Genomic DNA, 12,248 nt, shown 5'->3' on the forward strand with positions numbered 1-12,248 from the left:
TATGAGGCCAACGCTTTACCAGCTGAGGCACCATGTAGATTCTTTTTCCTGAAAATCGTGAGGTAAGAGTTTTTATTTCTTAAAAACCTCAAAATGTTAGTTTTCCTGTGTGTGCAGTCACTAAAGTGACAGTACGCCCAACAACTGGCTGCGCCTAGCAAAAAATTTAAAATGTCAATACGAAGCATGAAGCGGGCGGCGTCTGTCCCCCTCAGTGGAGGACGTTATGGTCAAGTCTCCGAAAAAGAGCCAATCGGAACGTCGCAATTAAGTGCACTGGCCTATTTGTTTTTGATTCAATCACAAGTGCCTGCCTGCCCGCGCTCGTCTGTGCTTTTAACGAGATTAAAAAACATGATCCATGGCTGAGCTGACAGGTCGGCGCTCCTTAAAGTATTTGGGCAGTGAACACAACGATGTAGTCGTCAGGACAAGACACACTAGTTTGTATGGATTAGATACTACTCTATGTACTGTATGCCGTGGTGTCCAAGATAGTATTATATTTTAGTACGTTGCATGAGTTGTGGATAAACATCAACCAGGCTTATCTGGCAAAAGTATCCCCTGCAATTAACATTATAATATCTTTAAAGTCGATCTTAAAATCAGTCTTTAAATGCGGTACATACACGATGTTTTCCACTTTCATTTTAATTTTTATTTGGTATTTTATACTTGCAAAGCAAACAAATTTAGATAAATTGGTTAACACTGCCAAAACACGTTCTTGTGGTTGTGTATTAAACTAACATACACGTCATAAATCTAGCATTCGTTGATTACTGGAATGGCAGCTGACTCCTACTATGCAATTGCGATCGAGGCTTGAGGCTAATGTTCAACTATTCCAGGTTATGAAGTGAAGCAATCTCAGTTTTATTTTCGCTTGTCTTCACGTACGCGGTGCCAGATCTTGGTTTTGTATCGGGGTCGTAGTTGTTTATGACGCCCGCTTTGTCATCGTGTCGTGTCTTTGCCACTCCCAGTGAAGGACAACAAACTGCAGTAGGTCTTCTAGTTTTTCCACTTTCAAGCCTCCCTTATCGACCTCCAACGTAGCTGACCAACAAATAGCCATCACCGGATCCAAAACTATCAATAGAAAATGTGTGGATGAATGTACTTTTATCTTACTACATTATTTAAAGTGCCACTGTCATAAAATGGATGATATTTAGTATGTTATTAATGAAAAAACGGCAGCCGACATGGACCCATCCGTTTTTTTCCCAACAAAACATGATTTTGACGTTTATGTCTTTTTGTAACTCCTGCCATATGAAAATCCTCTCGAGGGATTTGTTTTCGACAAGAAGCAGGAAGTGACGTACAGGGCAGGACCGCCCTCAAGTGGACTCGTTTGGTTCTATTAGTTTGACCTGCGGGAAGGTAGGTCTTTGTTCCTTCGTGTTAGCCAAAATGCCGGCTCGTTGCATTGCTGGATATGGCTCGAACAACCGGGGGAATGGATTCGCTCTCCATACTTTTCCAAAGACCCGGTTCGTCGAGAAAAATGGTTTGTACAGGTGCAAAAGACGAGAGCTTCGTGGGTACCAAATGACATTTAGGTGTGTATAGAGCTCTTAAAAAAACTATAGTTGGGGTCGGGGGACGTAATCCTTTCAGAACATAACAAAAGATCTGCGTCCGTAAGTCTGAGGTGCTAAATGTGTCGATATGCCCGTCGGCGCCGTGTCCGCCGATCACGGCTTCGACTGAGCTACCGTGTTCCACGAGCTGCCGCGAGACATGGCTTTGGCCGGGCTGGCTCATACATACTATCTGGGAGTCTGTTGTTAGTTCGAAGTGATCCGCATATCATCGAAACAATAGGGTAATATTGCCCGGGTCACTTCACTCGGTTGTGAGATGTTCTCTTCTTCGAAAAGAGCTTCCGTGTCTGAAGGGGTGTGTTCGTCTCCCATAATATGTGGCACAGCGTGTTGTCAATGGCAAATGTCCGGGGTGACCTCAAAGACAGTAAATGCAGCCAATATGGCGACCACTTGGATGTCGTAGAATGACACTTCTGCAACTTTGGGCATGGATGACGCGCTCTCCGCTCACATTTATTTTTTCGTATGGACATTGAAGTGAATAATGTTATATGTATTTTTCGTTTCAATATCTATTTTAGAATTTTTATAGGGATGACACTTGGTCTTTAACTGTGTATTTAGCTGGTATGGGCACCAAATGTTGTCATTTTTACTCTGGTGCAGTGGTTCATCAAATTTGAGCCACAATATCAAGCCAGAGACCCGTTTTTTTGTTTGGTTTTTTTTTGTTTTTTTTTTTTTACAAATCATCTTTATCAAGCGGCGGCATATGCAGTGAAAGCAGGGAGCATGCAGAGGAACAATTGGAAAGATGGAGACATGCACTGGAAAGGAGAGGAATGAAGATTAGCCGAAGTAAAACAGAATATATGTGCGTGAATGAGAAAAGTGGAGGGGGAAGAGTGAGGCTACAGGGAGAAGAGATAGCGAGGGTGGACGACTTCAAATACTTGGGGTCAACAATACAGAGCAATGGAGAGTGTGGTCAGGAAGTGAAGAAACGGGTCCAAGCAGGTTGGAACAGCTGGCGAAAGGTGTCTGGTGTGTTATGTGACAGAAGAGTGTCTGCTAGGATGAAGGGCAAAGTTTACAAAACAGTGGTGAGGCCGGCCATGATGTACGGATTAGAGACGGTGGCACTGAAGAAACAACAGGAAGCTGAACTGGAGGTGGCAGAAATGAAGATGTTGAGGTTCTCGCTCGGAGTGACCAGGTTGGATAGGATTAGAAATGAGCTCATTCGAGGGACGGCCAAAGCTGGATGTTTTGGAGACAAGATTCGAGAGAGCAGACTTCGATGGTTTGGACATGTTCAGAGGCGAGAGAGTGAGTATATTGGTAGAAGGATGCTGAGGATGGCGCTCCCAGGCAAAAGAGCGAGAGGAAGACCAAAGAGAAGGTTTATGGATGTGGTGAGGGAAGACATGAGGGCAGTTGGGGTTCGAGAGGAAGATGCAGGAGATAGGCTAAGATGGCAAAAGATGACACGCTGTGACGACCCCTAACGGGACAAGCCGAAAGGAAAAGAAGAAGAAGAAGAAGAGGGAAGACATGAGGGCAGTTGGGGTTAGAGAGGAAGATGCAGGAGATAGGCTAAGATGGCAAAAGATGACACGCTGTGGCGACCCCTAACGGGACAAGCCGAAAGGAAAAGAAGAAGAAGATCTTTATCAAGCGGCGGCAGAGAGGCTCAGCTCGTAGAGGGTTGGCCTCACGGCTTTGAGGACCCCGGTTTTATTCTGGCCTCGCCCGTGTGGAGTTTACCTGTTCTCCCCGTGCCTGCGTGGGTTTTCTCCGGGTTTCCTCCCACATCCCAAAAACATGCAACATTAATTGGACACTCTAAATTGTCCCTAGGTGTGAATGTGAGTGCGGCTGTTTGTCTCTATGTGCCCTGCGATTGTCTGGCGACCAGTTCAGGGTGTACCCCGTCTCCTGTCCCTTAACAGCTGGGATGAGCTCCAGCACTCCCTGTGACCCTCGTGAGGATAAGCGGCAAAGAAAATGGATTGATGGATATTTATCAAGCACAACTGCCAGGTCTTGATGACAGTTTTAACATAAATACAAATTTCGTGCTTTTTTTTTCCCAAAATTGCAAACTCACCCTTTGACAGATGTGGCTGTACCACTAACTGTAACTAACTACCTGAAGTGAAGTGTAAAAAGAAGTCAACCACTGGTACCATTTGAAGTTGTGGAAAAAAATTAATTTCTCCTTGAGAAAAGAGTTTCCTCAAAGGAAGCAATTCATACCCTTTGAAGTTTCACGTACAGTAAGTCAGCAGTTACAGTATATAATTTATAAACTATATTGTTGCTCTATTTATAACTACATATCATGTAACTTAAATTAGGGGGTTTGACTTCCCCACTGTAAGTCAATAATGACAAAAAGTCAATGCACAAGCAGGAGGAACAAAAGACCATGGATCAAATAGCGCGTAAGTAACACCATAATTAATTGCAGACTACATGATGGGACGTCTCAGTCACTTTGCATGTGAGGAAATTACAAACATCCGCTTCGTTCCGCACTCTAATAAACACAATGCGACAATGCAACAGTTGCACTTCCTGCTCGCACTTAACTACTGTAGCGCAGTTTTCCGCAATCTCATGAAATATGCACGATGAAGCATTGCCACTGGCCACTCACGTTCGTGTGTGTGCGTGCGGTGACGAAATCAAAGCGGCAGCTTACTCAGCTGTGATAGCGCAATCTAACTAGCCTTACTTACAATATTGAGAAAAGAGATGAAGAACAAAACAGATCCATATGTGTAATTATGGCCTGCATTTGATACGGCTTTCGATGTAGTTCTAAAAACAGTACAACCTCAGAGAAACGGTTGTAAAAAAAAATAGAAACATTTAACGCACAACTGCTCATATTCAGTCCAACCATTTTCAACAGCTGACTCAGGGCGAGAGACGGGGTACAGCCTGCGCTGGTCAACGGTCAATTGCAGGGCAGACCTCGAAAAACAACCATTCGCGCTCACGTTTGCGCCTACCAACTTCGTATTTACCACTTTTCCAAGTAAAATTGGCAGGAAAAATCACCCATAACATGACCCACACAACAAGTTAATTCTACTTCTTTTCCTTTCGGCTTGACCCTTTACGGGTTGCCACAGCATGTCATTTTTTTCCATCTAAGCCTTTTTCTTTGGTCTTCCTCTCGCTTCTTTGCCTGGCAGCTCCATCCTCAGCATCCTTCAACGAACCTACTCACTCTCTAGCCCCTGAACACGTCCAAACCATCGAAGTCGCTCTATCTAACCTTGTCTCCAAAACATCCAACTTTGGCTGTCCCTCTAATGTGCTCATTTTTAATCCTATCCAACCTGCTCAGTCCGAGCAAGAACATCAGCATCTTCATTTCTGCTACTTCCAGTTCTACTTCCTGTTGTTTCTTCAGTGCCACCGTCTCTAATCCGTACATCATGGCCGGCCTCACCACTGTTTTATAAACTTTGCCCTTCATCCTAGCGGAGACTCTTCTGTCACATAGAACACCAGACACCTTCCGCAAACTGTTCCACCCCACTTGGACCCGTTTCTTCACTTCCTTACCACACTTTCCATTGTATCGTTGACCCCAAGTATTTGAAGTCGTCCACCCTCACTATCTCTTCTCCCTGTAGCCTCACACTTCCCCCTCCACCCCTCTCATTCACGCACATATATTCTGTTTTACTTTGGCTAATCTTCATTCAACTACTTTCCAGCGCATGCCTCCATCTTTCTAATTGTTCTTCCGCCTGCTCCCTGCTTTCACTGCAGATCACAATATCATCCGCGAACATCATGGTCCAAGGGGATTTCAGTCTAGCCTCATTTGTCAGCCTACACATTACTACCGCAAACAGGAAGGGGTTCAGCCGGGATCCCTGATGCAGTCCCACCTACACCTTAAATTCTTCTGTCACACCTACGGCACAGCTCATCGTTGTTCTGCCGCCCTCATACATGTCCTGTACTACTCTAACTCCAGACTTGTGGATGCAGTACCACAGTTCCTATCTTGGTACTCCGTCATAGGCTTTCTTTAGGTCTACAAAGACACAATGTAGCTCATTATTGCTCAGTACGATCTTTTCGAGAGCCTTTGCTGACTTTGCTCAGAAGTGGGGTTGGGCGGCACAATGCGGCATCAGGCCGAGTTATCAGTGCATGCGTAGCCTGCTTAAAAGACTGAAACAGGGAAGTGCAGAGCATTATTAAGAATGCTATTCCTTGCATTGTCTGCATTGGTGGCAAAGTTTATATTTAGCAGTATGAAACAGCATTTCTGCAAGTTTTCTTGGGTGAAATATCTTGCATCGAAAACAAAGTTTGTTAGAAAGTTGGGAAGCTTGGTGCCCAAAGAAGTTTCCACCCTGGAGGCCAAACACAGTTACCAAAAGAGAACAAAGCAGTATAAATTATCATCAAACCAGCTATTGAAATGCACACTATGGGACTTTGTGCGGCGTGCACTCTATTTGCAGAGAGGTACAGTACAAAGGATTTTCATGAATAGAGCAAAAGCTGAGTCGCCAAGCTCATACGAGATTCCTGTGAGTCATACTCTCAAGGGAAAGCCCAAGTTGTTTTCCCTTTCTGCCATTTGTCTTACCTGAGTGGCTTCAGAGATCATCAGCAGAAACCATTTCCATGCATAATGTAGACTCAGGGGCTGGTGAGGGGCTGGGGGGTGGGGGCATGTAGTCCCCAGGGGGATCCTGGACAGGGCTGCAGGTACAATAAATTAAAAAAATAAATAATTAAATTTGCTCAGCAAGCTGATTGGATGCTTTGAGCAATCGTTACAAGCAGCAACATTTGCTTTTTACAGAAAAATGATGCCCACAAGAATAGCTTTGAATTGCATTGCTGGCTATAGTTAGGATCATATTTTTTTGGTTTGTGTGTGAGGTACTAGGATTGCAAAAAAATATAGATATATATTTTTTTTTTACAAATTTGACACTCAATGGAACCCATTCGCTTGTCTTGCTTGTATTATTTATTCACCTTATGTCATTCTCATGAACCAGGAAGTAGCCTGGTAACTGTCATACTATCATACAGATGAAAAAAAAAACTTTTTTTTCCCACTTTAGCCGGAGGAAATTTCACCATTGAGTCATGATAGGATAATTCCCCTGATTCCAAAAGTGGGGTAAATAGACATCGTGCTCCATCTTTTGTTTTTTTCACTATTAGCGGAAAAATTACGTGACATTGACTGTGATATTATTTAAAATTGACATATGGGTTGTAATGAATGGAGCCATGTACTGGAAAAATTATTGGATCAAAACTGACTGGTAGAAGATTGGCAATACATCCAGAATGGGCCCTCCATTTCAAATAGTTTGGTCTCTCGAGTGCCTGCCCACGAAATACAATATAAACAAACAGAGTACAGTCAAACTAAATTTCTCTTCTTGTGACTCGGAAGGATGTCACGAACCAATGGTGCACGGGCGGACCCAAATGCAGGACTCCAAGACGAAGACATGATGTTCAGTGGGTTTTATTAAAAACGAAAGTTGTGCACGAGAATACAGTCCAAGAAGTCAGAATCCAAAACACAAGAAACAATGTCCGATAACTATGAGTCAACTCAAGAGCATAGCCAAAAGCGTGACTGGACTATAATGGCGCAGTGGCGGAGTAACCCTGGATGCGGGAAACTCAACGAACTGGGAAAAACCAGAACTCCAACTTAAATACACTGTCTAATCACAGTGCCTCATGTGACACAGCTGTGACAAACTGAAAGTGTGCATCCAATATACATAATTGTATGCAGTGTGTTTTTCTGCTATGTAGTTAAGTCAAAAGCTGCTGGACTAAATGAAATTAGATTCTACTTCCAACCCCTAATTGTTTTCTGAAAAATCCATTACCGTGGTTTCTCAGTAACTCATGGATTCTGGAGGGTACTGTCTCAGAATAGCACATGCTCACTAGCAGGACATACTCCATGGACCCAACCCCAATGACTCCATGTAAATAAATTTACCCCGGGCCACTCTCAACAATCACTTTCACTCAAAGTGAGAGATCAATAAGGACACCGCAGTGCACACCCCATAACGTTCTCTGAATAGCCGCCACATTGTAAAGTATAATTGTTTTATTTGACTGACAAATCAATGAAGTCGAGCGTTGTTATAGGTGCTTAGTAATAAAAAGGACATCAGTCAAAAGTGCATATAAAAACATAAAAGTAATGTATCATAATTCGGTGCATTTAATTGAGTGAAATCTGATCCCCAAAACTCATCCACTATTCTGGCTCCCATATATTGAGTGGTGCCCATAAATCAATTCCCAAAACATCTCATCTCAGTTTGCCATGTGTATGACTCACACCAGTACTAGTGATCAATTTCTTACATTCCTATCCGTACACCATGATGGAGAACACTAAAGACCTGTCAAAAGATGACAGGGGCGTATCTGAACAAGGTTGGAAGGGTTACAAAACCATCAGTGAAAGCCTTTGAGGGAAGGTGACAATTGGCACCAATATTAAAAAATGCAAAACACAAAATGAGCATTAACTGATCATGGCAAAAAAAAGCGAGCACCCGTAAAGTAAACGATCAAGGAAACAATTAATCACATGTCCCCCGTAATGAAAAGGAAATCTCTCACTGCTCAAGGAAAGACCGCAAACAGGCCCACGTTGAGTTTGCCAGTTGAACATCGTGACTCAGAAAAGGCTTTGGGAAAGTGCTGGGATCAGATGAACCCGAAGTTGGACTATTTGGCACTGTCTTGACACACTGTTGATGGAGGATGAGAACATTTTGAGGATGACCAAAAGAACATCCCACAGTCAAGCATGGAGGTGCAAAAACTGTTTTGAGGGCGTTTTTCTGCAAAGGGTAAAAAGGCCACTTCACCGCATTCGGGGTGTAATAAATGTTCTGTATTATTGGCTGAAAACTGAAGTCTGACAAGCCTTACAAACATGGAGAACCAAACAGCATTATATACTGTATATGAAAATGTGCATGAGAATTTCAGTTCCTCAGCCAGAAGACAGGCAGTGTGTCAAGAATGGGCCTTCCGGAATGACTGACTCATCTCTATAGAGCTCGTGCACGTGACGTCTCCATTTTCACGGCGCCATATTGCCAGTCAAACAGAGCTGCTCGACATCGTGGGGGACATTGAACCGGAGGAGAATATCTACAATACCCGAGACCTGTTGTGCCTTTGTGTTGTCACAACAGACGAGACAGCTATTCAAAGAGATCATTCTATGGAATACCAGCTGAAAAGACTAAAAAAGATCTATAGATTTCGGCATTTAAACTCGTGGACGGCGACCGCAAACAGGTCCATCCCGTGAGAGTCTGAAGAAGACGTGAAGAAGACGATTGCAATGACAGGATTCACACGATGTGCAGTACCTGTACAGTCATTGACAGAAGTGTGTGCATCAACCCCAGAATTTTGAGTACAGACAACATTTTTTATGGAAAAAAAAAATACACCTCACAGTTAAAAAAAAAGTCTTTACCTCAGTTAGCATCTAATGGATTAACCCCATAAGAGTGGTTTGTGTTTCTGTTTTTCGATATCCCCACAGAAAGGTACCAATAATGCAATATACTGCAGCTTCCAAACAGAAATTAACTTTCGAGCAAAATGGCCACTGACTACCATTAAAATTACCAGTGAATCAAGCTGAAAATATACAATCCATCCATCAATTTTCTATCGAGCTTGTGCACGTGATGTCACCATTTGCATGGCGCCATATTGCTGGTCAAATAGAGCTGCGCGACATTGTGGGGGACATTGAACCGGAGGAGAACATTTATTTAATTTTTCCACGTTCCTTCATTTATTTTCACCTTGTAAATGTCTGACGGTATCAGACAAGAGTCTGTGTGTTGCGCAACAAGGCATATTTTCGTGTCGTCTCCAACCGACTTAGCATTGAACAATGTTTTGTTAGACCGGCAATATGGCGACGTAAACAAAAGTCACGTGATTTCATGACGAAGGTGCACGAGCTCTATAGCGTATATTGTATCACGTATGTCTTGAACATAGCGTTAACATCCAAAACAAACCATTGCGATGTAGTAGATTGTATAGATTGTGTGGTTTAACGTCAGCTCTATGTCTGTTCTGCAATCTCTTTCTTATTTCTGCAGCTTTTCCGCAATGAGAGATGAACGGACGGCTCACTCGCACGCCGTCATTGAGCTGTATCGTGATTCTGCAGCTCAGCCTCCTGCAGCACGACTCCATCTTCCTATCGCATTCAATCAGCAGCTCGCTGACCTACCCCAGAGACGTACTGCGATGAGACCAAACCTCGAAGGACATTTGTGCTTAATGGACAAAGCATTAGGTACAGATGCACGTGATAATCCCGTTCCAAGATTTTCATATGCAATTTGAGAATATTTCCCCTTATTTTGAACAACGCTGACTCCAGACGGGTGATTAAACAGAAAGTTAGAAAAAGGGAAAGAACCTCAAGGCAGGCAAATTAGAAAGAGGACTTAAATATGCGCAGAACTCGTGCGAATGGATGCACACAAGACCATTGAGGGAGCCCAGAGGCCACCAGGGCGATAATGGACAGAGAGGACGCCGTCTCGACATCACGTATAGGATGATATTTAATAATGCAAAGGGAATTTGAGTGGCAGACGCCATACATTAATTCATCGAAGAGACTTCCTTAAACCTTAGACATGCCTGTGTAGGACTTTGGCAGGAGCCAGGGTACGCCCTGGACTGGTCGCCTGCAGTCACTCAAAGAGCACATAAAGACAAACAATTATTCACACTCACGTTCAGATTTAGAGACATTAATTAAGCTATCAGTGTGCTTTTGGGAACCAGACAACACGGAGAAATCCGAATTTTTTTTATAATGCTGTTGCAACAGAGATCAGAACTGCTGTAGACTGGGAATGTAAAAATAATAATCATAGTCATAATTATAATAAGGCTCATCTTAAACTATACGTTGACGCAATTTCAATTTTGTCGACCTAGTGGCGCAATTTGGGATGAGTCACGGTAGCGTAAAGATAAAAAAAAATGCAGTTTCAAGTCATTGTTAATGGCAGAATTGGATTTCATGCTATTCATATAAAATCATGACTCAGCCACTCTGTGATACTTGATCATGTGATCAGTACAATGTACGGGTGAGCCAAACACAATCCAAACACCGCAAAGCTGCCGGTGCACTGCTGCTGACTCCCAGAAATGTTAAATATTAAATATTAAAAGTGTGACAGTTGGTGATGCTTTGTGTGTGTGTGTGTGTGAGTGTGAACAAGAGGAAAGGGAGAGAGAAGGGTTGCAGGAAAGGAAGGTGGGCGTGATGAGTGACTCTGCAGATTTCAACACTCCAGGATATTGCAAGACTGGAAATTGAGCTTTATGTTTTGTTATGACAAGTGATTAAAGAGCATATCATTAGAAAAATGCATTGCAGCAGAGGAGATGGATTAAGGACAGGATGCTATTGTTAATACATTTTTAATAAGTGGATGGCACACAAAAAAAGATCTTTTTAAACTTACATTGCTTGCACATCAAATGCATTTAACCCTTTCAAGTAGCGACCTCAAGGGTTGAAAAATGTATGTATTCAAAATGTAAGCGTCATCAAAGTCAAGACAGAGTAAACAAATCTCGCTCAATGCAGCTTTCCTTACCTTTTAGCTTTGTCATGGTAGTGTTTCAGACAGTGTTCTTCAAGTTGAGGCTTGAAAGTGGCTCTGCGTCATCACTCGGACGAGAAGTTACCAAGTCACGGTCAAAGGAACTCAGTGGAGGGGCCGTCGTCGTGGAAATAAGCCCCCCACTGTTACGTCACACAATATAAACGTGTCCTGGTGCAGACTGACTTTGACCTCAGAGGTTCTACTCACTCTACATTGTAACACTTCCGTAATTCAGTACTATGCTGAAATATAATGAATTAAAAGGTGCCTCACAGTAAGGTATATATGCATTCTGAACACCTATATAAGTTACAAAAATATTTCAATATGTGGCTGCGGAATTTCATCTACAATATCTATTGAAAATACATTACAAAAAAAATATTGTAACTTCCTTGTAAATAAGAAGTGCGACACTGACGGAGTAATCAGGTGACGCGTTAATTGATACATTTGAGTCTGGCCACCTTCTGCTGATCAGTGACTTTGTGTCCAGGGCGAGCAAGGGTGCTGACGGTAGGTTTCAATCGAGAGGCAAGCGGATGTCAGCACACTGTTGGTCTCTTCTGTACTCTTCTTGTGTGAGTGTGTGTTGTGTGTGTTTGCGCGTTGGGTCATTGTGGATTCCTGACATTTACGTACAACATCCACACACACGACTTCAGTAAAGTGCACGAGTTGATGCCCTTAAAGGCCCAGCGTGCACACACACACACACACACGCGCGCGCGCGTTCGCATACTATATAATATACACCGCATACAGTATAGCTGTACATGTGTGCGCAGTGGCACAAACACAAAATTCAAATTTGGTTTCATCAGAGCATATTGCATTTTCAAAATAACTTTGGGGCCCTAATTCCAGAAGGTGTTTAGAGGAAACTCAACACAGCAGCAAGAAATAAACACGCCTACAGTGAATCAAAGTGGTGGCAGCGTCATTCTTCCTTCTGAAAGTGGCGCATTACACAAGG

The sequence above is a fragment of the Syngnathoides biaculeatus genome, chromosome 17 (genome assembly GCF_019802595.1).
Source record: "Syngnathoides biaculeatus isolate LvHL_M chromosome 17, ASM1980259v1, whole genome shotgun sequence".
Taxonomy (NCBI): domain Eukaryota; kingdom Metazoa; phylum Chordata; class Actinopteri; order Syngnathiformes; family Syngnathidae; genus Syngnathoides; species Syngnathoides biaculeatus.